This window comes from Pleurodeles waltl, chromosome 4_1 (genome assembly GCF_031143425.1).
Source record: "Pleurodeles waltl isolate 20211129_DDA chromosome 4_1, aPleWal1.hap1.20221129, whole genome shotgun sequence".
In the NCBI taxonomy this organism is placed as follows: Eukaryota; Metazoa; Chordata; class Amphibia; order Caudata; family Salamandridae; genus Pleurodeles; species Pleurodeles waltl.
Genome location: NC_090442.1, coordinates 54,853,460 through 54,880,645, shown reverse-complemented (window position 1 = coordinate 54,880,645; position 27,186 = coordinate 54,853,460). Strand labels below are relative to the sequence as shown.

At 52.6% G+C, this 27,186-nt stretch overlaps 16 non-coding genes across 16 annotated transcripts; 4 read left to right on the top strand and 12 right to left on the bottom strand.

Annotated features, from left to right (window-relative positions):
* Positions 1–1,821: 1,821 nt before the first annotated feature.
* On the bottom strand, positions 1,822–1,893 carry TRNAW-CCA (transfer RNA tryptophan (anticodon CCA)). The gene has a single exon. It is a non-coding gene; the product is annotated as a tRNA-Trp (tRNA).
* A 253-nt stretch (positions 1,894–2,146) lies between these two features.
* On the bottom strand, positions 2,147–2,220 carry TRNAN-GUU (transfer RNA asparagine (anticodon GUU)). The gene has a single exon. It is a non-coding gene; the product is annotated as a tRNA-Asn (tRNA).
* Positions 2,221–4,065: 1,845 nt separating this feature from the next.
* TRNAW-CCA (transfer RNA tryptophan (anticodon CCA)) lies at positions 4,066–4,137 on the bottom strand. Its single transcript has one exon. It is a non-coding gene; the product is annotated as a tRNA-Trp (tRNA).
* A 2,165-nt stretch (positions 4,138–6,302) lies between these two features.
* TRNAW-CCA (transfer RNA tryptophan (anticodon CCA)) lies at positions 6,303–6,374 on the bottom strand. The gene has a single exon. It is a non-coding gene; the product is annotated as a tRNA-Trp (tRNA).
* Positions 6,375–8,549: 2,175 nt separating this feature from the next.
* On the bottom strand, positions 8,550–8,621 carry TRNAW-CCA (transfer RNA tryptophan (anticodon CCA)). The gene has a single exon. It is a non-coding gene; the product is annotated as a tRNA-Trp (tRNA).
* A 2,033-nt stretch (positions 8,622–10,654) lies between these two features.
* On the top strand, positions 10,655–10,725 carry TRNAG-GCC (transfer RNA glycine (anticodon GCC)). The gene has a single exon. It is a non-coding gene; the product is annotated as a tRNA-Gly (tRNA).
* A 2,173-nt stretch (positions 10,726–12,898) lies between these two features.
* TRNAG-GCC (transfer RNA glycine (anticodon GCC)) lies at positions 12,899–12,969 on the top strand. Its single transcript has one exon. It is a non-coding gene; the product is annotated as a tRNA-Gly (tRNA).
* Positions 12,970–15,142: 2,173 nt separating this feature from the next.
* TRNAG-GCC (transfer RNA glycine (anticodon GCC)) lies at positions 15,143–15,213 on the top strand. Its single transcript has one exon. It is a non-coding gene; the product is annotated as a tRNA-Gly (tRNA).
* Positions 15,214–17,527: 2,314 nt separating this feature from the next.
* TRNAW-CCA (transfer RNA tryptophan (anticodon CCA)) lies at positions 17,528–17,599 on the bottom strand. The gene has a single exon. It is a non-coding gene; the product is annotated as a tRNA-Trp (tRNA).
* Positions 17,600–19,771: 2,172 nt separating this feature from the next.
* TRNAW-CCA (transfer RNA tryptophan (anticodon CCA)) lies at positions 19,772–19,843 on the bottom strand. The gene has a single exon. It is a non-coding gene; the product is annotated as a tRNA-Trp (tRNA).
* A 253-nt stretch (positions 19,844–20,096) lies between these two features.
* TRNAN-GUU (transfer RNA asparagine (anticodon GUU)) lies at positions 20,097–20,170 on the bottom strand. The gene has a single exon. It is a non-coding gene; the product is annotated as a tRNA-Asn (tRNA).
* Positions 20,171–22,018: 1,848 nt separating this feature from the next.
* Positions 22,019–22,090, bottom strand: TRNAW-CCA (transfer RNA tryptophan (anticodon CCA)). The gene has a single exon. It is a non-coding gene; the product is annotated as a tRNA-Trp (tRNA).
* A 253-nt stretch (positions 22,091–22,343) lies between these two features.
* On the bottom strand, positions 22,344–22,417 carry TRNAN-GUU (transfer RNA asparagine (anticodon GUU)). The gene has a single exon. It is a non-coding gene; the product is annotated as a tRNA-Asn (tRNA).
* A 1,703-nt stretch (positions 22,418–24,120) lies between these two features.
* On the top strand, positions 24,121–24,191 carry TRNAA-GGC (transfer RNA alanine (anticodon GGC)). The gene has a single exon. It is a non-coding gene; the product is annotated as a tRNA-Ala (tRNA).
* Positions 24,192–24,262: 71 nt separating this feature from the next.
* Positions 24,263–24,334, bottom strand: TRNAW-CCA (transfer RNA tryptophan (anticodon CCA)). The gene has a single exon. It is a non-coding gene; the product is annotated as a tRNA-Trp (tRNA).
* Positions 24,335–26,831: 2,497 nt separating this feature from the next.
* On the bottom strand, positions 26,832–26,905 carry TRNAN-GUU (transfer RNA asparagine (anticodon GUU)). Its single transcript has one exon. It is a non-coding gene; the product is annotated as a tRNA-Asn (tRNA).
* Positions 26,906–27,186: the final 281 nt, after the last annotated feature.

Sequence of the window (27,186 nt, the reverse complement as noted above, 5' to 3'; positions counted from 1 at the left end):
TGCAGTGAGCGTGTTGGGACTCAATATATGTTTTTACCTTTGTGCTCCTGCCTGCAGCTCTAAGGTCCTGGCATAAGACAGGTAGGCTTAGACTCCATTGTGACATGTCTTACTTCTCTTAGAAGAAGGTTCTGAGTTGCCAGGCAGCTTATCTTCTGCCGGGCACACTTTCCTTAGCAGGCTTTCAGGTTGTGAATCCAGCACTGCTTAGGTGTCCATGTCAGACATGAGCAGCTCATTGAGCCCCACTGTGTGTTTTTTGTGGAGATACAACTCTCAGACTAGAGGGAGCAGGCGGGAAGTGGGTGAGACTCACACAGGGTGGGTGGGGCAGTTAAAGGATGTTATCTAATAGTGTAATCGAGGAGTTGGGTTTTTTGTGCACTACACTTTAACCAGCGATTCTTTCTAAAAGGAAATCCCAGGGCAGTACCCGCAATGAGTGGCATCCCCACACCCGAGGTTGCATTGTGGTAGCTGTTCCCTGAGCCCCTAGCCCCTGTCCCCATGTCGCCCTTTCTCCTCGTGTAACTCACCTCAGGTTCGGTGGCTCTGATACTTGCTGCTTCTGTGCGATCATCCCCATGATCTGGGCCTTTGTACGAAATGTCATGTAAGATGACTTTATTCAGCACGGCGTTTGTCATTTGCTTGGTTGTCCTGTCACTGTTGGATGTTTTCTTGCGCAGACTACTGTCTAATGGTGGGAAGGCCACGAGACATGTGACTTTTCTCTTTCCTTGTTAGCATAGTTTCCTGCCACTGTTTTGGTGTGCTGCCAGCCTGTGAGACACGTGTCTTGCCCATCTCAGCTCCACTGTGGCATGTTAGATATGTCTTTGAGCAGAGTCCCGGTCCCAGAGCTGCTGCCTTCTCTGCACTCTGGCTTGTAAGACTGCAGGCAAAGGCCCTCCCTGGCCCCTCAGCCAGATAGATACATTTACCTGCAGGGCTCAGCTTTGGTGAAAGATATTGGCGAGAGAGAGGAAAGGGGACGGCCCGTGGTGCACCCCCTATTTTGCATAGAACCACAGCCTCCTGGGAGGGGAGAGACATGAGGGTTCTCAGGGAAAGCCCTCCCAGGAGTGTTGAAGGGCAGGACGTGAAACACAGCAATCCCGGAATGGCCTGGTCTAAGATGCCTGTGCAATAGGCCTGGCCCTAGGCTTCCGGGGCTCTTCCTCGGCAGAGGCCCCAGTGGTATGAGCCCGACCAGGGCTGTAGGGCGCGTTGGGAGCGCGTTAGGGACGCGAAAGAGGGCGCAGGGCGCAGAACTCTGCCCGTTTCTCCCCAGGATTTTGGGGAGGACAGGGAATCTGGCCAGGTCAGTGACTAGGCTTTCCCAGAAGGAAAGTCCAGTGACAGTGGCATGTTGTGAAACACAAGATTGCTGGTGGTCTGGAGGGTGCTTTCTGTCAGCCACTTCTCCCGGGAGCAGCCAGAGAGCAGGCTGATGTCGTGCTCTGTCAAGCACAACACTGGCCCCAAACCACTGTCCTTAGCAAAAGCAGAAACATTCATAGTTTCAGTCTCCTGCATCTGATTCCTGCCATCAGCATGTGAACGTTTGGCAGTCCAAGGCTTGCCATGCAAACTTTGTTCATAGGTGTCCCATGCGAATGCATGGGCCTCTTCACTACTGTCTACGGCAGGGCTCTCTGGTCAGTCTATGTAAGTGAAGCATTGGTGGTTCAGTGGTAGAATTCTCGCCTGCCACCGGGAGGCCCGGGTTCGATTCCCGGCCAATGCAAAGCGCCCTTCTTTTGGCTTTGCTTTAGAAGTCAGAGATATAGACTTGGTGGGGAAAAAAATGTCAAAGAGTGACCCCGACGTGATTTGAACACGCAACCTTCTGATCTGGAGTCAGACGCGCTACCGTTGCGCCACGAGGTCCCTGTGCATGCAGTTCTCAGCCCCGGATCAAGAAATGCTTCTGTGCCTTTTATTGGCCCTCAGTACGCCTGTGGTTAAAGTAGAAGGCTTGGTGGCCCGTTTCCAGTCCTATTGGTGGAAATGACTAGAGGTGAAGAGATGAGAGAAGATAGAAATGTTGAGATAGAGCATGTCACGCAGGCAAAGCGAGAGCTCTAAGAGCAAAGCCAGACAGCTGTGTTTTAATTCAGGACTTGATGTAGGCAAAAGCATACGTCCCTGGGTGGGCTTGAACCACCAACCTTTCGGTTAACAGCCGAACGCGCTAACCGATTGCGCCACAGAGACCAACCACCGCAGTGAGCGTGTTGGGACTCAATATATGTTTTTACCTTTGTGCTCCTGCCTGCAGCTCTAAGGTCCTGGCATAAGACAGGTAGGCTTAGACTCCATTGTGACATGTCTTACTTCTCTTAGAAGAAGGTTCTGAGTTGCCAGGCAGCTTATCTTCTGCCGGGCACACTTTCCTTTGCAGGCTTTCAGGTTGTGAATCCAGCACTGCTTAGGTGTCCATGTCAGACATGAGCAGCTCATTGAGCCCCACTGTGTGTTTTTTGTGGAGATACAACTCTCAGACTAGAGGGAGCAGGCGGGAAGTGGGTGAGACTCACACAGGGTGGGTGGGGCAGTTAAAGGATGTTATCTAATAGTGTAATCGAGGAGTTGGGTTTTTTGTGCACTACACTTTAACCAGCGATTCTTTCTAAAAGGAAATCCCAGGGCAGCACCCGCAATGAGTGGCATCCCCACACCCGAGGTTGCATTGTGGTAGCTGTTCCCTGAGCCCCTAGCCCCTGTCCCCATGTCGCCCTTTCTCCTCGTGTAACTCACCTCAGGTTCGGTGGCTCTGATACTTGCTACTTCTGCGCGATCATCCCCATGATCTGGGCCTTTGTTCGAAATGTCATGTAAGATGACTTTATTCAGCACGGCGTTTGTCATTTGCTTGGTTGTCCTGTCACTGTTGGATGTTTTCTTGCGCAGACTACTGTCTAATGGTGGGAAGGCCACGAGACAAGTGACTTTTCTCTTTCCTTGTTAGCATAGTTTCCTGCCACTGTCTTGGTGTGCTGCCAGCCTGTGAGACACGTGTTTTGCCCATCTCAGCTCCACTGTGGCATGTTAGATATGTCTTTGAGCAGAGTCCCGGTCCCAGAGCTGCTGCCTTCTCTGCACTCTGGCTTGTAAGACTGCAGGCAAAGGCCCTCCCTGGCCCCTCAGCCAGATAGATACATTTACCTGCAGGGCTCAGCTTTGGTGAAAGATATTGGCGAGAGAGAGGAAAGGGGACGGCCCGTGGTGCACCCCCTATTTTGCATAGAACCACAGCCTCCTGGGAGGGCAGAGACATGAGGGTTCTCAGGGAAAGCCCTCCCAGGAGTGTTGAAGGGCAGGACGTGAAACACAGCAATCCCTGAATGGCCTGGTCTAAGATGCCTGTGCAATAGGCCTGGCCCTAGGCTTCCGGGGCTCTTCCTCGGCAGAGGCCCCAGTGGTATGAGCCCGACCAGGGCTGTGCCCGACCAGGGCTGTAGGGCGCGTTGGGAGCGCGTTAGGGATGCGAAAGAGGGCGCAGGGCGCAGAACTCTGCCCGTTTCTCCCCAGGATTTTGGGGAGGACAGGGAATCTGGCCAGGTCAGTGACTAGGCTTTCCCAGAAGGAAAGTCCAGTGACAGTGGCATGTTGTGAAACACAAGATTGCTGGTGGTCTGGAGGGTGCTTTCTGTCAGCCACTTCTCCCGGGAGCAGCCAGAGAGCAGGCTGATGTTGTGCTCTGTCAAGCACAACACTGTCCCCAAACCACTGTCCTTAGCAAAAGCAGAAACATTCATAGTTTCAGTCTCCTGCATCTGATTCCTGCCATCAGCATGTGAACGTTTGGCAGTCCAAGGCTGGCCATGCAAACTTTGTTCATAGGTGTCCCATGCGAATGCATGGGCCTCATCACTACTGTCTACGGCAGGGCTCTCTGCTCAGCCTATGTAAGTGAAGCATTGGTGGTTCAGTGGTAGAATTCTCGCCTGCCACGAGGGTTGCCCGGGTTCGATTCCCGGCCAATGCAAAGCACCCTTCTTTTGGCTTTGCTTTAGAAGTCAGAGATATAGACTTGGTGGGGAAAAAAATGTCAAAGAGTGACCCCGACGTGATTTGAACACGCAACCTTCTGATCTGGAGTCAGACGCGCTACCGTTGCGCCACGAGGTCCCTGTGCATGCAGTTCTCAGCCCCGGATCAAGAAATGCTTCTGTGCCTTTTATTGGCCCTCAGTACACCTGTGGTTAAAGTAGAAGGCTTGGTGGCCCGTTTCCAGTCCTATTGGTGGAAATGACTAGAGGTGAAGAGATGAGAGAAGATAGAAATGTTGAGATAGAGCATGTCACGCAGGCAAAGCGAGAGCTCTAAGAGCAAAGCCAGACAGCTGTGTTTTAATTCAGGACTTGATGTAGGCAAAAGCATACGTCCCTGGGTGGGCTTGAACCACCAACCTTTCAGTTAACAGCCGAACGCGCTAACCGATTGCGCCACAGAGACCAACCACCGGAGTGAGCGTGTTGGGACTCAATATATGTTTTTACCTTTGTGCTCCTGCCTGCAGCTCTAAGGTCCTGGCATAAGACAGGTAGGCTTAGACTCCATTGTGACATGCCTTACTTCTCTTAGAAGAAGGTTCTGAGTTGCCAGGCAGCTTATCTTCTGCCGCGCACACTTTCCTTTGCAGGCTTTCAGGTTGTGAATCCAGCACTGCTTAGGTGTCCATGTCAGACATGAGCAGCTCATTGAGCCCCACTGTGTGTTTTTTGTGGAGATACAACTCTCAGACTAGAGGGAGCAGGCGGGAAGTGGGTGAGACTCACACAGGGTGGGTGGGGCAGTTAAAGGATGTTATCTAATAGTGTAATCGAGGAGTTGGGTTTTTTGTGCACTACACTTTAACCAGCGATTCTTTCTAAAAGGAAATCCCAGGGCAGTACCCGCAATGAGTGGCATCCCCACACCCGAGGTTGCATTGTGGTAGCTGTTCCCTGAGCCCCTAGCCCCTGTCCCCATGTCGCCCTTTCTCCTCGTGTAACTCACCTCAGGTTCGGTGTCTCTGATACTTGCTGCTTCTGCACGATCATCCCCATGATCTGGGCCTTTGTACGAAATGTCATGTAAGATGACTTTATTCAGCACGGCGTTTGTCATTTGCTTGGTTGTCCTGTCACTGTTGTATGTTTTCTTGCGCAGACTACTGTCTAATGGTGGGAAGGCCACGAGACACGTGACTTTTCTCTTTCCTTGTTAGCATAGTTTCCTGCCACTGTCTTGGTGTGCTGCCAGCCTGTGAGACACGTGTCTTGCCCATCTCAGCTCCACTGTGGCATGTTAGATATGTCTTTGAGCAGAGTCCCGGTCCCAGAGCTGCTGCCTTCTCTGCACTCTGGCTTGTAAGACTGCAGGCAAAGGCCCTCCCTGGCCCCTCAGCCAGATAGATACATTTACCTGCAGGGCTCAGCTTTGGTGAGAGATATTGGCGAGAGAGAGGAAAGGGGACGGCCCGTGGTGCACCCCCTATTTTGCATAGAACCACAGCCTCCTGGGAGGGGAGAGACATGAGGGTTCTCAGGGAAAGCCCTCCCAGGAGTGTTGAAGGGCAGGACGTGAAACACAGCAATCCCGGAATGGCCTGGTCTAAGATGCCTGTGCAATAGGCCTGGCCCTAGGCTTCCGGGGCTCTTCCTCGGCAGAGGCCCCAGTGGTATGAGCCCGACCAGGGCTGTGCCCGACCAGGGCTGTAGGGAAAGTTGGGAGCGCGTTAGGGACGCGAAAGAGGGCGCAGAACTCTGCCCGTTTCTCCCCAGGATTTTGGGGAGGACAGGGAATCTGGCCAGGTCAGTGACTAGGCTTTCCCAGAAGGAAAGTCCAGTGACAGTGGCATGTTGTGAAACACAAGATTGCTGGTGGTCTGGAGGGTGCTTTCTGTCAGCCACTTCTCCCGGGAGCAGCCAGAGAGCAGGCTGATGTCGTGCTCTGTCAAGCACAACACTGGCCCCAAACCACTGTCCTTAGCAAAAGCAGAAACATTCATAGTTTCAGTCTCCTGCATCTGATTCCTGCCATCAGCATGTGAACGTTTGGCAGTCCAAGGCTTGCCATGCAAACTTTGTTCATAGGTGTCCCATGCGAATGCATGGGCCTCATCACTACTGTCTACGGCAGGGCTCTCTGCTCAGCCTATGTAAGTGAAGCATTGGTGGTTCAGTGGTAGAATTCTCGCCTGCCACGTGGGAGGCCCGGGTTCGATTCCCGGCCAATGCAAAGCGCCCTTCTTTTGGCTTTGCTTTAGAAGTCAGAGATATAGACTTAGTGGGGAAAAAAATTTCAAAGAGTGACCCCGACGTGATTTGAACACGCAACCTTCTGATCTGGAGTCAGACGCGCTACCGTTGCGCCACGAGGTCCCTGTGCATGCAGTTCTCAGCCCCGGATCAAGAAATGCTTCTGTGCCTTTTATTGGCCCTCAGTACGCCTGTGGTTAAAGTAGAAGGCTTGGTGGCCCGTTTCCAGTCCTATTGGTGGAAATGACTAGAGGTGAAGAGATGAGAGAAGATAGAAATGTTGAGATAGAGCATGTCACGCAGGCAAAGCGAGAGCTCTAAGAGCAAAGCCAGACAGCTGTGTTTTAATTCAGGACTTGATGTAGGCAAAAGCATACGTCCCTGGGTGGGCTTGAACCACCCACCTTTCGGTTAACAGCCGAACACGCTAACCGATTGCGCCTCAGAGACCAACCACCGCAGTGAGCGTGTTGGGACTCAATATATGTTTTTACCTTTGTGCTCCTGCCTGCAGCTCTAAGGTCCTGGCATAAGACAGGTAGGCTTAGACTCCATTGTGACATGTCTTACTTCTCTTAGAAGAAGGTTCTGAGTTGCCAGGCAGCTTATCTTCTGCCGGGCACACTTTCCTTTGCAGGCTTTCAGGTTGTGAATCCAGCACTGCTTAGGTGTCCATGTCAGACATGAGCAGCTCATTGAGCCCCACTGTTTGTTTTTTGTGGAGATACAACTCTCAGACTAGAGGGAGCAGGCGGGAAGTGGGTGAGACTCACACAGGGTGGGTGGGGCAGTTAAAGGATGTTATCTAATAGTGTAATCGAGGAGTTGGGTTTTTTGTGCACTACACTTTAACCAGCGATTCTTTCTAAAAGGAAATCCCAGGGCAGTACCCGCAATGAGTGGCATCCCCACACCCGAGGTTGCATTGTGGTAGCTGTTCCCTGAGCCCATAGCCCCTGTCCCCATGTCGCCCTTTCTCCTCGTGTAACTCACCCCAGGTTCGGTGGCTCTGATACTTGCTGCTTCTGCTGCGCGATCATCCCCATGATCTGGGCCTTTGTACGAAATGTCATGTAAGATGACTTTATTCAGCACGGCGTTTGTCATTTGCTTGGTTGTCCTGACACTGTTGGCTGTTTTCTTGCGCAGACTACTGTCTAATGGTGGGAAGGCCACGAGACACGTGACTTTTCTTTTTCCTTGTTAGCATAGTTTCCTGCCACTGTCTTGGTGTGCTGCCAGCCTGTGAGACACGTGTCTTGCCCATCTCAGCTCCACTGTGGCATGTTAGATATGTCTTTGAGCAGAGTCCCGGTCCCAGAGCTGCTGCCTTCTCTGCACTCTGGCTTGTAAGACTGCAGGCAAAGGCCCTCCCTGGCCCCTCAGCCAGATAGATACATTTACCTGCAGGGCTCAGCTTTGGTGAAAGATATTGGCGAGAGAGAGGAAAGGGGACGGCCCGTGGTGCACCCCCTATTTTGCATAGAACCACAGCCTCCTGGGAGGGCAGAGACATGAGGGTTCTCAGGGAAAGCCCTCCCAGGAGTGTTGAAGGGCAGGACGTGAAACACAGCAATCCCAGAATGGCCTGGTCTAAGATGCCTGTGCAATAGGCCTGGCCCTAGGCTTCCGGGGCTCTTCCTCGGCAGAGGCCCCAGTGGTATGAGCCCGACCAGGGCTGTGCCCGACCAGGGCTGTAGGGCGCGTTGGGAGCGCGTTAGGGATGCGAAAGAGGGCGCAGGGCGCAGAACTCTGCCCGTTTCTCCCCAGGATTTTGCGGAGGACAGGGAATCTGGCCAGGTCAGTGACTAGGCTTTCCCAGAAGGAAAGTCCAGTGACAGTGGCATGTTGTGAAACACAAGATTGCTGGTGGTCTGGAGGGTGCTTTCTGTCAGCCACTTCTCCCGGGAGCAGCCAGAGAGCAGGCTGATGTCGTGCTCTGTCAAGCACAACACTGGCCCCAAACCACTGTCCTTAGCAAAAGCAGAAACATTCATAGTTTCAGTCTCCTGCATCTGATTCCTGCCATCAGCATGTGAACGTTTGGCAGTCCAAGGCTTGCCATGCAAACTTTGTTCATAGGTGTCCCATGCGAATGCATGGGCCTCATCACTACTGTCTACGGCAGGGCTCTCTGCTCAGCCTATGTAAGTGAAGCATTGGTGGTTCAGTGGTAGAATTCTCGCCTGCCACGTGGGAGGCCCGGGTTCGATTTCCGGCCAATGCAAAGCGCCCTTCTTTTGGCTTTGCTTTAGAAGTCAGAGATATAGACTTAGTGGGGAAAAAAATTTCAAAGAGTGACCCCGACGTGATTTGAACACGCAACCTTCTGATCTGGAGTCAGACGCGCTACCGTTGCGCCACGAGGTCCCTGTGCATGCAGTTCTCAGCCCCGGATCAAGAAATGCTTCTGTGCCTTTTATTGGCCCTCAGTACGCCTGTGGTTAAAGTAGAAGGCTTGGTGGCCCGTTTCCAGTCCTATTGGTGGAAATGACTAGAGGTGAAGAGATGAGAGAAGATAGAAATGTTGAGATAGAGCATGTCACGCAGGCAAAGCGAGAGCTCTAAGAGCAAAGCCAGACAGCTGTGTTTTAATTCAGGACTTGATGTAGGCAAAAGCATACGTCCCTGGGTGGGCTTGAACCACCCACCTTTCGGTTAACAGCCGAACACGCTAACCGATTGCGCCTCAGAGACCAACCACCGCAGTGAGCGTGTTGGGACTCAATATATGTTTTTACCTTTGTGCTCCTGCCTGCAGCTCTAAGGTCCTGGCATAAGATAGGTAGGCTTAGACTCCATTGTGACATGTCTTACTTCTCTTAGAAGAAGGTTCTGAGTTGCCAGGCAGCTTATCTTCTGCCGGGCACACTTTCCTTTGCAGGCTTTCAGGTTGTGAATCCAGCACTGCTTAGGTGTCCATGTCAGACATGAGCAGCTCATTGAGCCCCACTGTGTGTTTTTTGTGGAGATACAACTCTCAGACTAGAGGGAGCAGGCGGGAAGTGGGTGAGACTCACACAGGGTGGGTGGGGCAGTTAAAGGATGTTATCTAATAGTGTAATCGAGGAGTTGGGTTTTTTGTGCACTACACTTTAACCAGCGATTCTTTCTAAAAGGAAATCCCAGGGCAGTACCCGCAATGAGTGGCATCCCCACACCCGAGGTTGCATTGTGGTAGCTGTTCCCTGAGCCCATAGCCCCTGTCCCCATGTCGCCCTTTCTCCTCGTGTAACTCACCCCAGGTTCGGTGGCTCTGATACTTGCTGCTTCTGCTGCGCGATCATCCCCATCATCTGGGCCTTTGTACGAAATGTCATGTAAGATGACTTTATTCAGCACGGCATTTGTCATTTGCTTGGTTGTCCTGTCACTGTTGGATGTTTTCTTGCGCAGACTACTGTCTAATGGTGGGAAGGCCACGAGACACGTGACTTTTCTCTTTCCTTGTTAGCATAGTTTCCTGCAACTGTCTTGGTGTGCTGCCAGCCTGTGAGACACGTGTCTTGCCCATCTCAGCTCCACTGTGGCATGTTAGATATGTCTTTGAGCAGAGTCCCGGTCCCAGAGCTGCTGCCTTCTCTGCACTCTGGCTTGTAAGACTGCAGGCAAAGGCCCTCCCTGGCCCCTCAGCCAGATAGATACATTTACCTGCAGGGCTCAGTTTTGGTGAAAGATATTGGCGAGAGAGAGGAAAGGGGACGGCCCGTGGTGCACCCCCTATTTTGCATAGAACCACAGCCTCCTGGGAGGGCAGAGACATGAGGGTTCTCAGGGAAAGCCCTCCCAGGAGTGTTGAAGGGCAGGACGTGAAACACAGCAATCCCGGAATGGCCTGGTCTAAGATGCCTGTGCAATAGGCCTGGCCCTAGGCTTCCGGGGCTCTTCCTCGGCAGAGGCCCCAGTGGTATGAGCCCGACCAGGGCTGTGCCCGACCAGGGCTGTAGGGCGCGTTGGGAGCGCGTTAGGGACGCGAAAGAGGGCGCAGGGTGCAGAACTCTGCCCGTTTCTCCCCAGGATTTTGGGGAGGACAGGGAATCTGGCCAGGTCAGTGACTAGGCTTTCCCAGAAGGAAAGTCCAGTGACAGTGGCATGTTGTGAAACACAAGATTGCTGGTGGTCTGGAGGGTGCTTTCTGTCAGCCACTTCTCCCGGGAGCAGCCAGAGAGCAGGCTGATGTCGTGCTCTGTCAAGCACAACACTGGCCCCAAACCACTGTCCTTAGCAAAAGCAGAAACATTCATAGTTTCAGTCTCCTGCATCTGATTCCTGCCATCAGCATGTGAACGTTTGGCAGTCCAAGGCTTGCCATGCAAACTTTGTTCATAGGTGTCCCATGCGAATGCATGGGCCTCATCACTACTGTCTACGGCAGGGCTCTCTGCTCAGCCTATGTAAGTGAAGCATTGGTGGTTCAGTGGTAGAATTCTCGCCTGCCACGCGGGAGGCCCGGGTTCGATTCCCGGCCAATGCAAAGCGCCCTTCTTTTGGCTTTGCTTTAGAAGTCAGAGATATAGACTTGGTGGGGAAAAAAATGTCAAAGAGTGACCCCAACTTGATTTGAACATGCAACCTTCTGATCTGGAGTCAGACGCGCTACCGTTTCGCCACGAGGTCCCTGTGCATGCAGTTCTCAGCCCCGGATCAAGAAATGCTTCTGTGCCTTTTATTGGCCCTCAGTACGCCTGTGGTTAAAGTAGAAGGCTTGGTGGCCCGTTTCCAGTCCTATTGGTGGAAATGACTAGAGGTGAAGAGATGAGAGAAGATAGAAATGTTGAGATAGAGCATGTCACGCAGGCAAAGCGAGAGCTCTAAGAGCAAAGCCAGACAGCTGTGTTTTAATTCAGGACTTGATGTAGGCAAAAGCATACGTCCCTGGGTGGGCTTGAACCACCAACCTTTCGGTAAACAGCCGAACGCGCTAACCGATTGCGCCACAGAGACCAACCACTGCAGTGAGCGTGTTGGGACTCAATATAAGTTTTTACCTTTGTGCTCCTGCCTGCAGCTCTAAGGTCCTGGCATAAGACAGGTAGGCTTAGACTCCATTGTGACATGTCTTACTTCTCTTAGAAGAAGGTTCTGAGTTGCCAGGCAGCTTATCTTCTGCTGGGCACACTTTCCTTTGCAGGCTTTCAGGTTGTGAATCCAGCACTGCTTAGGTGTCCATGTCAGACATGAGCAGCTCATTGAGCCCCACTGTGTGTTTTTTGTGGAGATACAACTCTCAGACTAGAGGGAGCAGGCGGGAAGTGGGTGAGACTCACACAGGGTGGGTGGGGCAGTTAAAGGATGTTATCTAATAGTGTAATCGAGGAGTTGGGTTTTTTGTGCACTACACTTTAACCAGCGATTCTTTCTAAAAGGAAATCCCAGGGCAGTACCCGCAATGAGTGGCATCCCTACACCCGAGGTTGCATTGTGGTAGCTGTTCCCTGAGCCCCTAGCCCCTGTCCCCATGTCGCCCTTTCTCCTCGTGTAACTCACCTCAGGTTCGGTGGCTCTGATACTTGCTGCTTCTGCGCGATCATCCCCATGATCTGGGCCTTTGTACGAAATGTCATGTAAGATGACTTTATTCAGCACGGCGTTTGTCATTTGCTTGGTTGTCCTGTCACTGTTGGATGTTTTCTTGCGCAGACTACTGTCTAATGGTGGGAAGGCCACGAGACACGTGACTTTTCTCTTTCCTTGTTAGCATAGTTTCCTGCCACTGTCTTGGTGTGCTGCCAGCCTGTGAGACACGTGTCTTGCCCATCTCAGCTCCACTGTGGCATGTTAGATATGTCTTTGAGCAGAGTCCCGGTCCCAGAGCTGCTGCCTTCTCTGCACTCTGGCTTGTAAGACTGCAGGCAAAGGCCCTCCCTGGCCCCTCAGCCAGATAGATACATTTACCTGCAGGGCTCAGCTTTGGTGAAAGATATTGGCGAGAGAGAGGAAAGGGGACGGCCCGTGGTGCACCCCCTATTTTGCATAGAACCACAGCCTCCTGGGAGGGGAGAGACATGAGGGTTCTCAGGGAAAGCCCTCCCAGGAGTGTTGAAGGGCAGGACGTGAAACACAGCAATCCCGGAATGGCCTGGTCTAAGATGCCTGTGCAATAGGCCTGGCCCTAGGCTTCCGGGGCTCTTCCTCGGCAGAGGCCCCAGTGGTATGAGCCCGACCAGGGCTGTGCCCGACCAGGGCTGTAGGGCGCATTGGGAGCGCGTTAGGGACGCGAAAGAGGGCGCAGGGCGCAGAACTCTGCCCGTTTCTCCCCAGGATTTTGGGGAGGACAGGGAATCTGGCCAGGTCAGTGACTAGGCTTTCCCAGAAGGAAAGTCCAGTGACAGTGGCATGTTGTGAAACACAAGATTGCTGGTGGTCTGGAGGGTGCTTTCTGTCAGCCACTTCTCCCGGGAGCAGCCAGAGAGCAGGCTGATGTCGTGCTCTGTCAAGCACAACACTGGCCCCAAACCACTGTCCTTAGCAAAAGCAGAAACATTCATAGTTTCAGTCTCCTGCATCTGATTCCTGCCATCAGCATGTGAACGTTTTGCAGTCCAAGGCTTGCCATGCAAACTTTGTTCATAGGTGTCCCATGCGAATGCATGGGCCTCATCACTACTGTCTACGGCAGGGCTCTCTGCTCAGCCTATGTAAGTGAAGCATTGGTGGTTCAGTGGTAGAATTCTCGCCTGCCACGCGGGAGGCCCGGGTTCGATTCCCGGCCAATGCAAAGCGCCCTTCTTTTGGCTTTGCTTTAGAAGTCAGAGATATAGACTTGGTGGGGAAAAAAATGTCAAAGAGTGACCCCAACGTGATTTGAACACGCAACCTTCTGATCTGGAGTCAGACGCGCTACCGTTTCGCCACGAGGTCCCTGTGCATGCAGTTCTCAGCCCCGGATCAAGAAATGCTTCTGTGCCTTTTATTGGCCCTCAGTACGCCTGTGGTTAAAGTAGAAGGCTTGGTGGCCCGTTTCCAGTCCTATTGGTGGAAATGACTAGAGGTGAAGAGATGAGAGAAGATAGAAATGTTGAGATAGAGCATGTCACGCAGGCAAAGCGAGAGCTCTAAGAGCAAAGCCAGACAGCTGTGTTTTAATTCAGGACTTGATGTAGGCAAAAGCATACGTCCCTGGCTGGGCTTGAACCACCAACCTTTCGGTAAACAGCCGAACACGCTAACCGATTGCGCCACAGAGACCAACCACTGCAGTGAGCGTGTTGGGACTCAATATAAGTTTTTACCTTTGTGCTCCTGCCTGCAGCTCTAAGGTCCTGGCATAAGACAGGTAGGCTTAGACTCCATTGTGACATGTCTTACTTCTCTTAGAAGAAGGTTCTGAGTTGCCAGGCAGCTTATCTTCTGCTGGGCACACTTTCCTTTGCAGGCTTTCAGGTTGTGAATCCAGCACTGCTTAGGTGTCCATGTCAGACATGAGCAGCTCATTGAGCCCCACTGTGTGTTTTTTGTGGAGATACAACTCTCAGACTAGAGGGAGCAGGCGGGAAGTGGGTGAGACTCACACAGGGTGGGTGGGGCAGTTAAAGGATGTTATCTAATAGTGTAATCGAGGAGTTGGGTTTTTTGTGCACTACACTTTAACCAGCGATTCTTTCTAAAAGGAAATCCCAGGGCAGTACCCGCAATGAGTGGCATCCCCACACCCGAGGTTGCATTGTGGTAGCTGTTCCCTGAGCCCCTAGCCCCTGTCCCCATGTCGCCCTTTCTCCTCGTGTAACTCACCTCAGGTTCGGTGGCTCTGATACTTGCTGCTTCTGCGCGATCATCCCCATGATCTGGGCCTTTGTACGAAATGTCATGTAAGATGACTTTATTCAGCACGGCGTTTGTCATTTGCTTGGTTGTCCTGTCACTGTTGGATGTTTTCTTGCGCAGACTACTGTCTAATGGTGGGAAGGCCACGAGACACGTGACTTTTCTCTTTCCTTGTTAGCATAGTTTCCTGCCACTGTCTTGGTGTGCTGCCAGCCTGTGAGACACGTGTCTTGCCCATCTCAGCTCCACTGTGGCATGTTAGATATGTCTTTGAGCAGAGTCCCGGTCCCAGAGCTGCTGCCTTCTCTGCACTCTGGCTTGTAAGACTGCAGGCAAAGGCCCTCCCTGGCCCCTCAGCCAGATAGATACATTTACCTGCAGGGCTCAGCTTTGGTGAAAGATATTGGCGAGAGAGAGGAAAGGGGACGGCCCGTGGTGCACCCCCTATTTTGCATAGAACCACAGCCTCCTGGGAGGGGAGAGACATGAGGGTTCTCAGGGAAAGCCCTCCCAGGAGTGTTGAAGGGCAGGACGTGAAACACAGCAATCCCGGAATGGCCTGGTCTAAGATGCCTGTGCAATAGGCCTGGCCCTAGGCTTCCGGGGCTCTTCCTCGGCAGAGGCCCCAGTGGTATGAGCCCGACCAGGGCTGTGCCCGACCAGGGCTGTAGGGCGCATTGGGAGCGCGTTAGGGACGCGAAAGAGGGCGCAGGGCGCAGAACTCTGCCCGTTTCTCCCCAGGATTTTGGGGAGGACAGGGAATCTGGCCAGGTCAGTGACTAGGCTTTCCCAGAAGGAAAGTCCAGTGACAGTGGCATGTTGTGAAACACAAGATTGCTGGTGGTCTGGAGGGTGCTTTCTGTCAGCCACTTCTCCCGGGAGCAGCCAGAGAGCAGGCTGATGTCGTGCTCTGTCAAGCACAACACTGGCCCCAAACCACTGTCCTTAGCAAAAGCAGAAACATTCATAGTTTCAGTCTCCTGCATCTGATTCCTGCCATCAGCATGTGAACGTTTTGCAGTCCAAGGCTTGCCATGCAAACTTTGTTCATAGGTGTCCCATGCGAATGCATGGGCCTCATCACTACTGTCTACGGCAGGGCTCTCTGCTCAGCCTATGTAAGTGAAGCATTGGTGGTTCAGTGGTAGAATTCTCGCCTGCCACGCGGGAGGCCCGGGTTCGATTCCCGGCCAATGCAAAGCGCCCTTCTTTTGGCTTTGCTTTAGAAGTCAGAGATATAGACTTGGTGGGGAAAAAAATGTCAAAGAGTGACCCCAACGTGATTTGAACACGCAACCTTCTGATCTGGAGTCAGACGCGCTACCGTTTCGCCACGAGGTCCCTGTGCATGCAGTTCTCAGCCCCGGATCAAGAAATGCTTCTGTGCCTTTTATTGGCCCTCAGTACGCCTGTGGTTAAAGTAGAAGGCTTGGTGGCCCGTTTCCAGTCCTATTGGTGGAAATGACTAGAGGTGAAGAGATGAGAGAAGATAGAAATGTTGAGATAGAGCATGTCACGCAGGCAAAGCGAGAGCTCTAAGAGCAAAGCCATACAGCTGTGTTTTAATTCAGGACTTGATGTAGGCAAAAGCATACGTCCCTGGGTGGGCTTGAACCACCAACCTTTCGGTTAACAGCCGAACACGCTAACCGATTGCGCCACAGAGACCAACCACTGCAGTGAGCGTGTTGGGACTCAATATATGTTTTTACCTTTGTGCTCCTGCCTGCAGCTCTAAGGTCCTGGCATAAGACAGGTAGGCTTAGACTCCATTGTGACATGTCTTACTTCTCTTAGAAGAAGGTTCTGAGTTGCCAGGCAGCTTATCTTCTGCTGGGCACACTTTCCTTTGCAGGCTTTCAGGTTGTGAATCCAGCACTGCTTAGGTGTCCATGTCAGACATGAGCAGCTCATTGAGCCCCACTGTGTGTTTTTTGTGGAGATACAACTCTCAGACTAGAGGGAGCAGGCGGGAAGTGGGTGAGACTCACACAGGGTGGGTGGGGCAGTTAAAGGATGTTATCTAATAGTGTAATCGAGGAGTTGGGTTTTTTGTGCACTACACTTTAACCAGCGATTCTTTCTAAAAGGAAATCCCAGGGCAGTACCCGCAATGAGTGGCATCCCCACACCCGAGGTTGCATTGTGGTAGCTGTTCCCTGAGCCCCTAGCCCCTGTCCCCATGTCGCCCTTTCTCCTCGTGTAACTCACCTCAGGTTCGGTGGCTCTGATACTTGCTGCTTCTGCGCGATCATCCCCATGATCTGGGCCTTTGTACGAAATGTCATGTAAGATGACTTTATTCAGCACGGCGTTTGTCATTTGCTTGGTTGTCCTGTCACTGTTGGATGTTTTCTTGCGCAGACTACTGTCTAATGGTGGGAAGGCCACGAGACACGTGACTTTTCTCTTTCCTTGTTAGCATAGTTTCCTGCCACTGTCTTGGTGTGCTGCCAGCCTGTGAGACACGTGTCTTGCCCATCTCAGCTCCACTGTGGCATGTTAGATATGTCTTTGAGCAGAGTCCCGGTCCCAGAGCTGCTGCCTTCTCTGCACTCTGGCTTGTAAGACTGCAGGCAAAGGCCCTCCCTGGCCCCTCAGCCAGATAGATACATTTACCTGCAGGGCTCAGCTTTGGTGAAAGATATTGGCGAGAGAGAGGAAAGGGGACGGCCCGTGGTGCACCCCCTATTTTGCATAGAACCACAGCCTCCTGGGAGGGGAGAGACATGAGGGTTCTCAGGGAAAGCCCTCCCAGGAGTGTTGAAGGGCAGGACGTGAAACACAGCAATCCCGGAATGGCCTGGTCTAAGATGCCTGTGCAATAGGCCTGGCCCTAGGCTTCCGGGGCTCTTCCTCGGCAGAGGCCCCAGTGGTATGAGCCCGACCAGGGCTGTGCCCGACCAGGGCTGTAGGGCGCATTGGGAGCGCGTTAGGGACGCGAAAGAGGGCGCAGGGCGCAGAACTCTGCCCGTTCTCCCCAGGATTTTGGGGAGGACAGGGAATCTGGCCAGGTCAGTGACTAGGCTTTCCCAGAAGGAAAGTCCAGTGACAGTGGCATGTTGTGAAACACAAGATTGCTGGTGGTCTGGAGGGTGCTTTCTGTCAGCCACTTCTCCCGGGAGCAGCCAGAGAGCAGGCTGATGTCGTGCTCTGTCAAGCACAACACTGGCCCCAAACCACTGTCCTTAGCAAAAGCAGAAACATTCATAGTTTCAGTCTCCTGCAACTGATTCCTGCCATCAGCATGTGAACGTTTGGCAGTCCAAGGCTTGCCATGCAAACTTTGTTCATAGGTGTCCCATGCGAATGCATGGGCCTCATCACTACTGTCTACGGCAGGGCTCTCTGCTCAGCCTATGTAAGTGAAGCATTGGTGGTTCAGTGGTAGAATTCTCGCCTGCCACACGGGAGGCCCGGGTTCGATTCCCGGCCAATGCAAAGCGCCCTTCTTTTGGCTTTGCTTTAGAAGTCAGAGATATAGACTTGGTGGGCAACAAAATGTCAAAGAGTGACCCCGACGTGATTTGAACACGCAACCTTCTGATCTGGAGTCAGACGCGCTACCGTTGCGCCACGAGGTCCCTGTGCATGCAGTTCTCAGCCCCGGATCAAGAAATGCTTCTGTGCCTTTTATTGGCCCTCAGTACGCCTGTGGTTAAAGTAGAAGGATTGGTGGCCCGTTTCCAGTCCTATTGGTGGAAATGACTAGAGGTGAAGAGATGAGAGAAGATAGAAATGTTGAGATAGAGCGTGTCACGCAGGCAAAGCGAGAGCTCTAAGAGCAAAGCCAGACAGCTGTGTTTTAATTCAGGACTTGATGTAGGCAAAAGTACACGTCCCTGGGTGGGCTTGAACCACCAACCTTTCGGTTAACAGCCGAACGTGCTAACCGATTGCGCCACAGAGACCAACCACCGCAGTGAGCGTGTTGGGACTCAATATATGTTTTTACCTTTGTGCTCCTGCCTGCAGCTCTAAGGTCCTGGCATAAGACAGGTAGGCTTAGACTCCATTGTGACATGTCTTACTTCTCTTAGAAGAAGGTTCTGAGTTGCCAGGCAGCTTATCTTCTGCCGGGCACACTTTCCTTTGCAGGCTTTCAGGTTGTGAATCCAGCACTGCTTAGGTGTCCATGTCAGACATGAGCAGCTCATTGAGCCCCACTGTGTGTTTTTTGTGGAGATACAACTCTCAGACTAGAGGGAGCAGGCGGGAAGTGGGTGAGACTCACACAGGGTGGGTGGGGCAGTTAAAGGATGTTATCTAATAGTGTAATCGAGGAGTTGGGTTTTTTGTGCACTACACTTTAACCAGCGATTCTTTCTAAAAGGAAATCCCAGGGCAGTACCCGCAATGAGTGGCATCCCCACACCCGAGGTTGCATTGTGGTAGCTGTTCCCTGAGCCCCTAGCCCCTGTCCCCATGTCGCCCTTTCTCCTCGTGTAACTCACCTCAGGTTCGGTGGCTCTGATACTTGCTGCTTCTGCGCGATCATCCCCATGATCTGGGCCTTTATACGAAATGTCATGTAAGATGACTTTATTCAGCACGGCGTTTGTCATTTGCTTGGTTGTCCTGTCACTGTTGGATGTTTTCTTGCGCAGACTACTGTCTAATGGTGGGAAGGCCACGAGACACGTGACTTTTCTCTTTCCTTGTTAGCATAGTTTCCTGCCACTGTCTTGTTGTGCTGCCTGCCTGTGAGACACGTGTCTTGCCCATCTCAGCTCCACTGTGGCATGTTAGATATGTCTTTGAGCAGAGTCCCGGTCCCAGAGCTGCTGCCTTCTCTGCACTCTGGCTTGTAAGACTGCAGGCAAAGGCCCTCCCTGGCCCCTCAGCCAGATAGATACATTTACCTGCAGGGCTCAGCTTTGGTGAAAGATATTGGCGAGAGAGAGGAAAGGGGACGGCCCGTGGTGCACCCCCTATTTTGCATAGAACTACAGCCTCCTGGGAGGGCAGAGACATGAGGGTTCTCAGGGAAAGTCCTCCCAGGAGTGTTGAAGGGCAGGACGTGAAACACAGCAATCCCGGAATGGCCTGGTCTAAGATGCCTGTGCAATAGGCCTGGCCCTAGGCTTCCGGGGCTCTTCCTCGGCAGAGGCCCCAGTGGTATGAGCCCGACCAGGGCTGTGCCCGACCAGGGCTGTAGGGCGCGTTGGGAGCGCGTTAGGGACGCGAAAGAGGGCGCAGGGCGCAGAACTCTGCCCGTTTCTCCCCAGGATTTTGGGGAGGACAGGGAATCTGGCCAGGTCAGTGACTAGGCTTTCCCAGAAGGAAAGTCCAGTGACAGTGGCATGTTGTGAAACACAAGATTGCTGGTGGTCTCGAGGGTGCTTTCTGTCAGCCTCTTCTCCCGGGAGCAGCCAGAGAGCAGGCTGATGTCGTGCTCTGTCAAGCACAACACTGGCCCCAAACCACTGTCCTTAGCAAAAGCAGAAACATTCATAGTTTCAGTCTCCTGCATCTGATTCCTGCCATCAGCATGTGAACATTTGGCAGTCCAAGGCTTGCGATGCAAACTTTGTTCATAGGTGTCCCATGCGAATGCATGGGCCTCATCACTACTGTCTACGGCAGGGCTCTCTGCTCAGCCTATGTAAGTGAAGCATTGGTGGTTCAGTGGTACATTTCTCGCCTGCCGCGCGGGAGGCCCGGGTTCGATTCCCGGCCAATGCAAAGCGCCCTTCTTTTGGCTTTGCTTTAGAAGTCAGAGATATAGACTTGGTGGGGAAAAAAATGTCAAAGAGTGACCCCGACGTGATTTGAACACGCAACCTTCTGATCTGGAGTCAGACGCGCTACCGTTGCGCCACGAGGTCCCTGTGCATGCAGTTCTCAGCCCCGGATCAAGAAATGCTTCTGTGCCTTTTATTGGCCCTCAGTACGCCTGTGGTTAAAGTAGAAGGCTTGGTGGCCCGTTTCCAGTCCTATTGGTGGAAATGACTAGAGGTGAAGAGATGAGAGAAGATAGAAATGTTGAGATAGAGCATGTCACGCAGGCAAAGCGAGAGCTCTAAGAGCAAAGCCAGACAGCTGTGTTTTAATTCAGGACTTGATGTAGGCGAAAGTATACGTCCCTGGGTGGGCTTGAACCACCAACCTTTCGGTTAACAGCCGAACGCGCTAACCGATTGCGCCACAGAGACCAACCACCGCAGCGAGCGTGTTGGGACTCAATATATGTTTTTACCTTTGTGCTCCTGCCTGCAGCTCTAAGGTCCTGGCATAAGACAGGTAGGCTTAGACTCCATTGTGACATGTCTTACTTCTCTTAGAAGAAGGTTCTGAGTTGCCAGGCAGCTTATCTTCTGCCGGGCACACTTTCCTTTGCAGGCTTTCAGGTTGTGAATCCAGCACTGCTTAGGTGTCCATGTCAGACATGAGCAGCTCATTAAGCCCCACTGTGTGTTTTTTGTGGAGATACAACTCTCAGACTAGAGGGAGCAGGCGGGAAGTGGGTGAGACTCACACAGGGTGGGTGGGGCAGTTAAAGGATGTTATCTAATAGTGTAATCGAGGAGTTGGGTTTTTTGTGCACTACACTTTAACCAGCGATTCTTTCTAAAAGGAAATCCCAGGGCAGTACCCGCAATGAGTGGCATCCCCACACCCGAGGTTGCATTGTGGTAGCTGTTCCCTGAGCCCATAGCCCCTGTCCCCATGTCGCCCTTTCTCCTCGTGTAACTCACCCCAGGTTCGGTGGCTCTGATACTTGCTGCTTCTGCTGCGCGATCATCCCCATGATCTGGGCCTTTGTACGAAATGTCATGTAAGATGACTTTATTCAGCACGGCGTTTGTCATTTGCTTGGTTGTCCTGTCACTGTTGGATGTTTTCTTGCGCAGACTACTGTCTAATGGTGGGAAGGCCACGAGACACGTGACTTTTCTCTTTCCTTGTTAGCATAGTTTCCTGCCACTGTCTTGGTGTGCTGCCAGCCTGTGAGACACGTGTCTTGCCCATCTCAGCTCCACTGTGGCATGTTAGATATGTCTTTGAGCAGAGTCCCGGTCCCAGAGCTGCTGCCTTCTCTGCACTCTGGCTTGTAAGACTGCAGGCAAAGGCCCTCCCTGGCCCCTCAGCCAGATAGATACATTTACCTGCAGGGCTCAGTTTTGGTGAAAGATATTGGCGAGAGAGAGGAAAGGGGACGGCCCGTGGTGCACCCCCTATTTTGCATAGAACCACAGCCTCCTGGGAGGGCAGAGACATGAGGGTTCTCAGGGAAAGCCCTCCCAGGAGTGTTGAAGGGCAGGACGTGAAACACAGCAATCCCGGAATGGCCTGGTCTAAGATGCCTGTGCAATAGGCCTGGCCCTAGGCTTCCGGTGCTCTTCCTCGGCAGAGGCCCCAGTGGTATGAGCCCGACCAGGGCTGTGCCCGACCAGGGCTGTAGGGCGCATTGGGAGCGCGTTAGGGACGCGAAAGAGGGCGCAGGGCGCAGAACTCTGCCCGTTTCTCCCCAGGATTTTGGGGAGGACAGGGAATCTGGCCAGGTCAGTGACTAGGCTTTCCCAGAAGGAAAGTCCAGTGACAGTGGCATGTTGTGAAACACAAGATTGCTGGTGGTCTGGAGGGTGCTTTCTGTCAGCCACTTCTCCCGGGAGCAGCCAGAGAGCAGGCTGATGTCGTGCTCTGTCAAGCACAACACTGGCCCCAAACCACTGTCCTTAGCAAAAGCAGAAACATTCATAGTTTCAGTCTCCTGCATCTGATTCCTGCCATCAGCATGTGAACGTTTGGCAGTCCAAGGCTTGCCATGCAAACTTTGTTCATAGGTGTCCCATGCGAATGCATGGGCCTCATCACTACTGTCTACGGCAGGGCTCTCTGCTCAGCCTATGTAAGTGAAGCATTGGTGGTTCAGTGGTAGAATTCTCGCCTGCCACGCGGGAGGCCCGTGTTCGATTCCCGGCCAATGCAAAGCGCCCTTCTTTTGGCTTTGCTTTAGAAGTCAGAGATATAGACTTGGTGGGCAAAAAAATGTCAAAGAGTGACCCCGACGTGATTTGAACACGCAACCTTCTGATCTGGAGTCAGACGCGCTACCGTTGCGCCACGAGGTCCCTGTGCATGCAGTTCTCAGCCCCGGATCAAGAAATGCTTCTGTGCCTTTTATTGGCCCTCAGTACGCCTGTGGTTAAAGTAGGAGGCTTGGTGGCCCGTTTCCAGTCCTATTGGTGGAAATGACTAGAGGTGAAGAGATGAGAGAAGATAGAAATGTTGAGATAGAGCATGTCACGCAGGCAAAGCGAGAGCTCTAAGAGCAAAGCCAGACAGCTGTGTTTTAATTCAGGACTTGATGTAGGCAAAAGCATACGTCCCTGGGTGGGCTTGAACCACCAACCTTTCGGTTAACAGCCGAACGCGCTAACCGATTGCGCCACAGAGACCAACCACCGCAGTGAGCGTGTTGGGACTCAATATATGTTTTTACCTTTGTGCTCCTGCCTGCAGCTCTAAGGTCCTGGCATAAGACAGGTAGGCTTAGACTCCATTGTGACATGTCTTACTTCTCTTAGAAGAAGGTTCTGAGTTGCCAGGCAGCTTATCTTCTGCCGGGCACACTTTCCTTTGCAGGCTTTCAGGTTGTGAATCCAGCACTGCTTAGGTGTCCATGTCAGACATGAGCAGCTCATTGAGCCCCACTGTGTGTTTTTTGTGGAGATACAACTCTCAGACTAGAGGGAGCAGGGGGGAAGTGGGTGAGACTCACACAGGGTGGGTGGGGCAGTTAAAGGATGTTATCTAATAGTGTAATCGAGGAGTTGGGTTTTTTGTGCACTACACTTTAACCAGCGATTCTTTCTAAAAGGAAATCCCAGGGCAGTACCCGCAATGAGTGGCATCCCCACACCCGAGGTTGCATTGTGGTAGCTGTTCCCTGAGCCCATAGCCCCTGTCCCCATGTCGCCCTTTCTCCTCGTGTAACTCACCTCAGGTTCGGTGGCTCTGATACTTGCTGCTTCTGCGCGATCATCCCCATGATCTGGGCCTTTGTACGAAATGTCATGTAAGATGACTTTATTCAGCACGGCGTTTGTCATTTGCTTGGTTGTCCTGTCACTGTTGGATGTTTTCTGGCGCAGACTACTGTCTAATGGTGGGAAGGCCACGAGACACGTGACTTTTCTCTTTCCTTGTTAGCATAGTATCCTGCCACTGTCTTGGTGTGCTGCCAGCCTGTGAGACACGTGTCTTGCCCATCTCAGCTCCACTGTGGCATGTTAGATATGTCTTTGAGCAGAGTCCCGGTCCCAGAGCTGCTGCCTTCTCTGCACTCTGGCTTGTAAGACTGCAGGCAAAGGCCCTCCCTGGCCCCTCAGCCAGATAGATACATTTACCTGCAGGGCTCAGCTTTGGTGAAAGATATTGGCAAGAGAGAGGAAAGGTGACGGCCCGTGGTGCACCCCCTATTTTGCATAGAACCACAGCCTCCTGGGAGGGGAGAGACATGAGGGTTCTCAGGGAAAGCCCTCCCAGGAGTGTTGAAGGGCAGGACGTGAAACACAGCAATCCCGGAATGGCCTGGTCTAAGATGCCTGTGCAATAGGCCTGGCCCTAGGCTTCCGGGGCTCTTCCTCGGCAGAGGCCCCAGTGGTATGAGCCCGACCAGGGCTGTGCCCGACCAGGGCTGTAGGGCGCATTGGGAGCGCGTTAGGGACGCGAAAGAGGGCGCAGGGCGCAGAACTCTGCCCGTTTCTCCCCAGGATTTTGGGGAGGACAGGGAATCTGGCCAGGTCAGTGACTAGGCTTTCCCAGAAGGAAAGTCCAGTGACAGTGGCATGTTGTGAAACACAAGATTGCTGGTGGTCTGGAGGGTGCTTTCTGTCAGCCACTTCTCCCGGGAGCAGCCAGAGAGCAGGCTGATGTCGTGCTCTGTCAAGCACAACACTGGCCCCAAACCACTGTCCTTAGCAAAAGCAGAAACATTCATAGTTTCAGTCTCCTGCATCTGATTCCTGCCATCAGCATGTGAACGTTTGGCAGTCCAAGGCTTGCCATGCAAACTTTGTTCATAGGTGTCCCATGCGAATGCATGGGCCTCATCACTACTGTCTACGGCAGGGCTCTCTGCTCAGCCTATGTAAGTGAAGCATTGGTGGTTCAGTGGTAGAATTCTCGCCTGGCACGTGGGAGGCCCGGGTTCGATTCCCGCCCAATGCAAAGCGCCCTTCTTTTGGCTTTGCTTTAGAAGTCAGAGATATAGACTTGGTGGGCAAAAAAATGTCAAAGAGTGACCCCGACGTGATTTGAACACGCAACCTTCTGATCTGGAGTCAGACGCGCTACCGTTGCGCCACGAGGTCCCTGTGCATGCAGTTCTCAGCCCCGGATCAAGAAATGCTTCTGTGCCTTTTATTGGCCCTCAGTACGCCTGTGGTTAAAGTAGAAGGCTTGGTGGCCCGTTTCCAGTCCTATTGGTGGAAATGACTAGAGGTGAAGAGATGAGAGAAGATAGAAATGTTGAGATAGAGCATGTCACGCAGGCAAAGCGAGAGCTCTAAGAGCAAAGCCAGACAGCTGTGTTTTAATTCAGGACTTGATGTAGGCAAAAGCATACGTCCCTGGGGGGGCTTGAACCACCAACCTTTCGGTTAACAGCCGAACGCGCTAACCGATTGCGCCACAGAGACCAACCACCGCAGTGAGCGTGTTGGGACTCAATATATGTTTTTACCTTTGTGCTCCTGCCTGCAGCTCTAAGGTCCTGGCATAAGACAGGTAGGCTTAGACTCCATTGTGACATGTCTTACTTCTCTTAGAAGAAGGTTCTGAGTTGCCAGGCAGCTTATCTTCTGCCGGGCACACTTTCCTTTGCAGGCTTTCAGGTTGTGAATCCAGCACTGCTTAGGTGTCCATGTCAGACATGAGCAGCTCATTGAGCCCCACTGTGTGTTTTTTGTGGAGATACAACTCTCAGACTAGAGGGAGCAGGCGGGAAGTGGGTGAGACTCACACAGGGTGGGTGGGGCAGTTAAAGGATGTTATCTAATAGTGTAATCGAGGAGTTGGGTTTTTTGTGCACTACACTTTAACCAGCGATTCTTTCTAAAAGGAAATCCCAGGGCAGTACCCGCAATGAGTGGCATCCCCACACCCGAGGTTGCATTGTGGTAGCTGTTCCCTGAGCCCCTAGCCCCTGTCCCCATGTCGCCCTTTCTCCTCGTGTAACTCACCTCAGGTTCGGTGGCTCTGATACTTGCTGCTTCTGCGCGATCATCCCCATGATCTGGGCCTTTGTACGAAATGTCATGTAAGATGACTTTATTCAGCACGGTGTTTGTCATTTGCTTGGTTGTCCTGTCACTGTTGGATGTTTTCTTGCGCAGACTACTGTCTAATGGTGGGAAGGCCACGAGACACGTGACTTTTCTCTTTCCTTGTTAGCATAGTTTCCTGCCACTGTCTTGGTGTGCTGCCAGCCTGTGAGACACGTGTCTTGCCCATCTCAGCTCCACTGTGGCATGTTAGATATGTCTTTGAGCAGAGTCCCGGTCCCAGAGCTGCTGCCTTCTCTGCACTCTGGCTTGTAAGACTGCAGGCAAAGGCCCTCCCTGGCCCCTCAGCCAGATAGATACATTTACCTGCAGGGCTCAGCTTTGGTGAAAGATATTGGCGAGAGAGAGGAAAGGGGACGGCCCGTGGTGCACCCCCTATTTTGCATAGAACCACAGCCTCCTGGGAGGGGAGAGACATGAGGGTTCTCAGGGAAAACCCTCCCAGGAGTGTTGACGGGCAGGACGTGAAACACAGCAATCCCGGAATGGCCTGGTCTAAGATGCCTGTGCAATAGGCCTGGCCCTAGGCTTCCGGGGCTCTTCCTCGGCAGAGGCCCCAGTGGTATGAGCCCGACCAGGGCTGTGCCCGACCAGGGCTGTAGGGCGCATTGGGAGCGCGTTAGGGACGCGAAAGAGGGCGCAGGGCGCAGAACTCTGCCCGTTTCTCCCCAGGATTTTGGGGAGGACAGGGAATCTGGCCAGGTCAGTGACTAGGCTTTCCCAGAAGGAAAGTCCAGTGACAGTGGCATGTTGTGAAACACAAGATTGCTGGTGGTCTGGAGGGTGCTTTCTGTCAGCCACTTCTCCCGGGAGCAGCCAGAGAGCAGGCTGATGTCGTGCTCTGTCAAGCACAACACTGGCCCCAAACCACTGTCCTTAGCAAAAGCAGAAACATTCATAGTTTCAGTCTCCTGCATCTGATTCCTGCCATCAGCATGTGAACGTTTGGCAGTCCAAGGCTTGCCATGCAAACTTTGTTCATAGGTGTCCCATGCGAATGCATGGGCCTCATCACTACTGTCTACGGCAGGGCTCTCTGCTCAGCCTATGTAAGTGAAGCATTGGTGGTTCAGTGGTAGAATTCTCGCTGGCCACACGGGAGGCCCAGGTTTGATTCCCGGCAAATGCAAAGCGCCCTTCTTTTGGCTTTGCTTTAGAAGTCAGAGATATAGACTTGGTGGGCAAAAAAATGTCAAAGAGTGACCACGACGTTATTTGAACACGCAACCTTCTGATCTGGAGTCAGACGCGGTACCGTTGCGCCACGAGGTCCCTCTGCATGCAGTTCTCAGCCCCGGATCAAGAAATGCTTCTGTGCCTTTTATTGGCCCTCAGTACGCCTGTGGTTAAAGTAGAAGGCTTGGTGGCCCGTTTCCAGTCCTATTGGTGGAAATGATTAGAGGTGAAGAGATGAGAGAAGATAGAAATGTTGAGATAGAGCATGTCAAGCAGGCAAAGCGAGAGCTCTAAGAGCAAAGCCAGACAGCTGTGTTTTAATTCAGGACTTGATGTAGGCAAAAGCACACGTCCCTGGGTGGGCTTGAACCACCAACCTTTCGGTTAACAGCCGAACGCGCTAACCGATTGCGCCACAGAGACCAACCACCGCAGAGAGCGTGTTGGGACTCAATATATGTTTTTACCTTTGTGCTCCTGCCTGCAGCTCTAAGGTCCTGGCATAAGACAGGTAGGCTTAGACTCCATTGTGACATGTCTTACTTCTCTTAGAAGAAGGTTCTGAGTTGCCAGGCAGCTTATCTTCTGCCGGGCACACTTTCCTTTGCAGGCTTTCAGGTTGTGAATCCAGCACTGCTTAGGTGTCCATGTCAGACATGAGCAGCTCATTGAGCCCCACTGTGTGTTTTTTGTGGAGATACAAC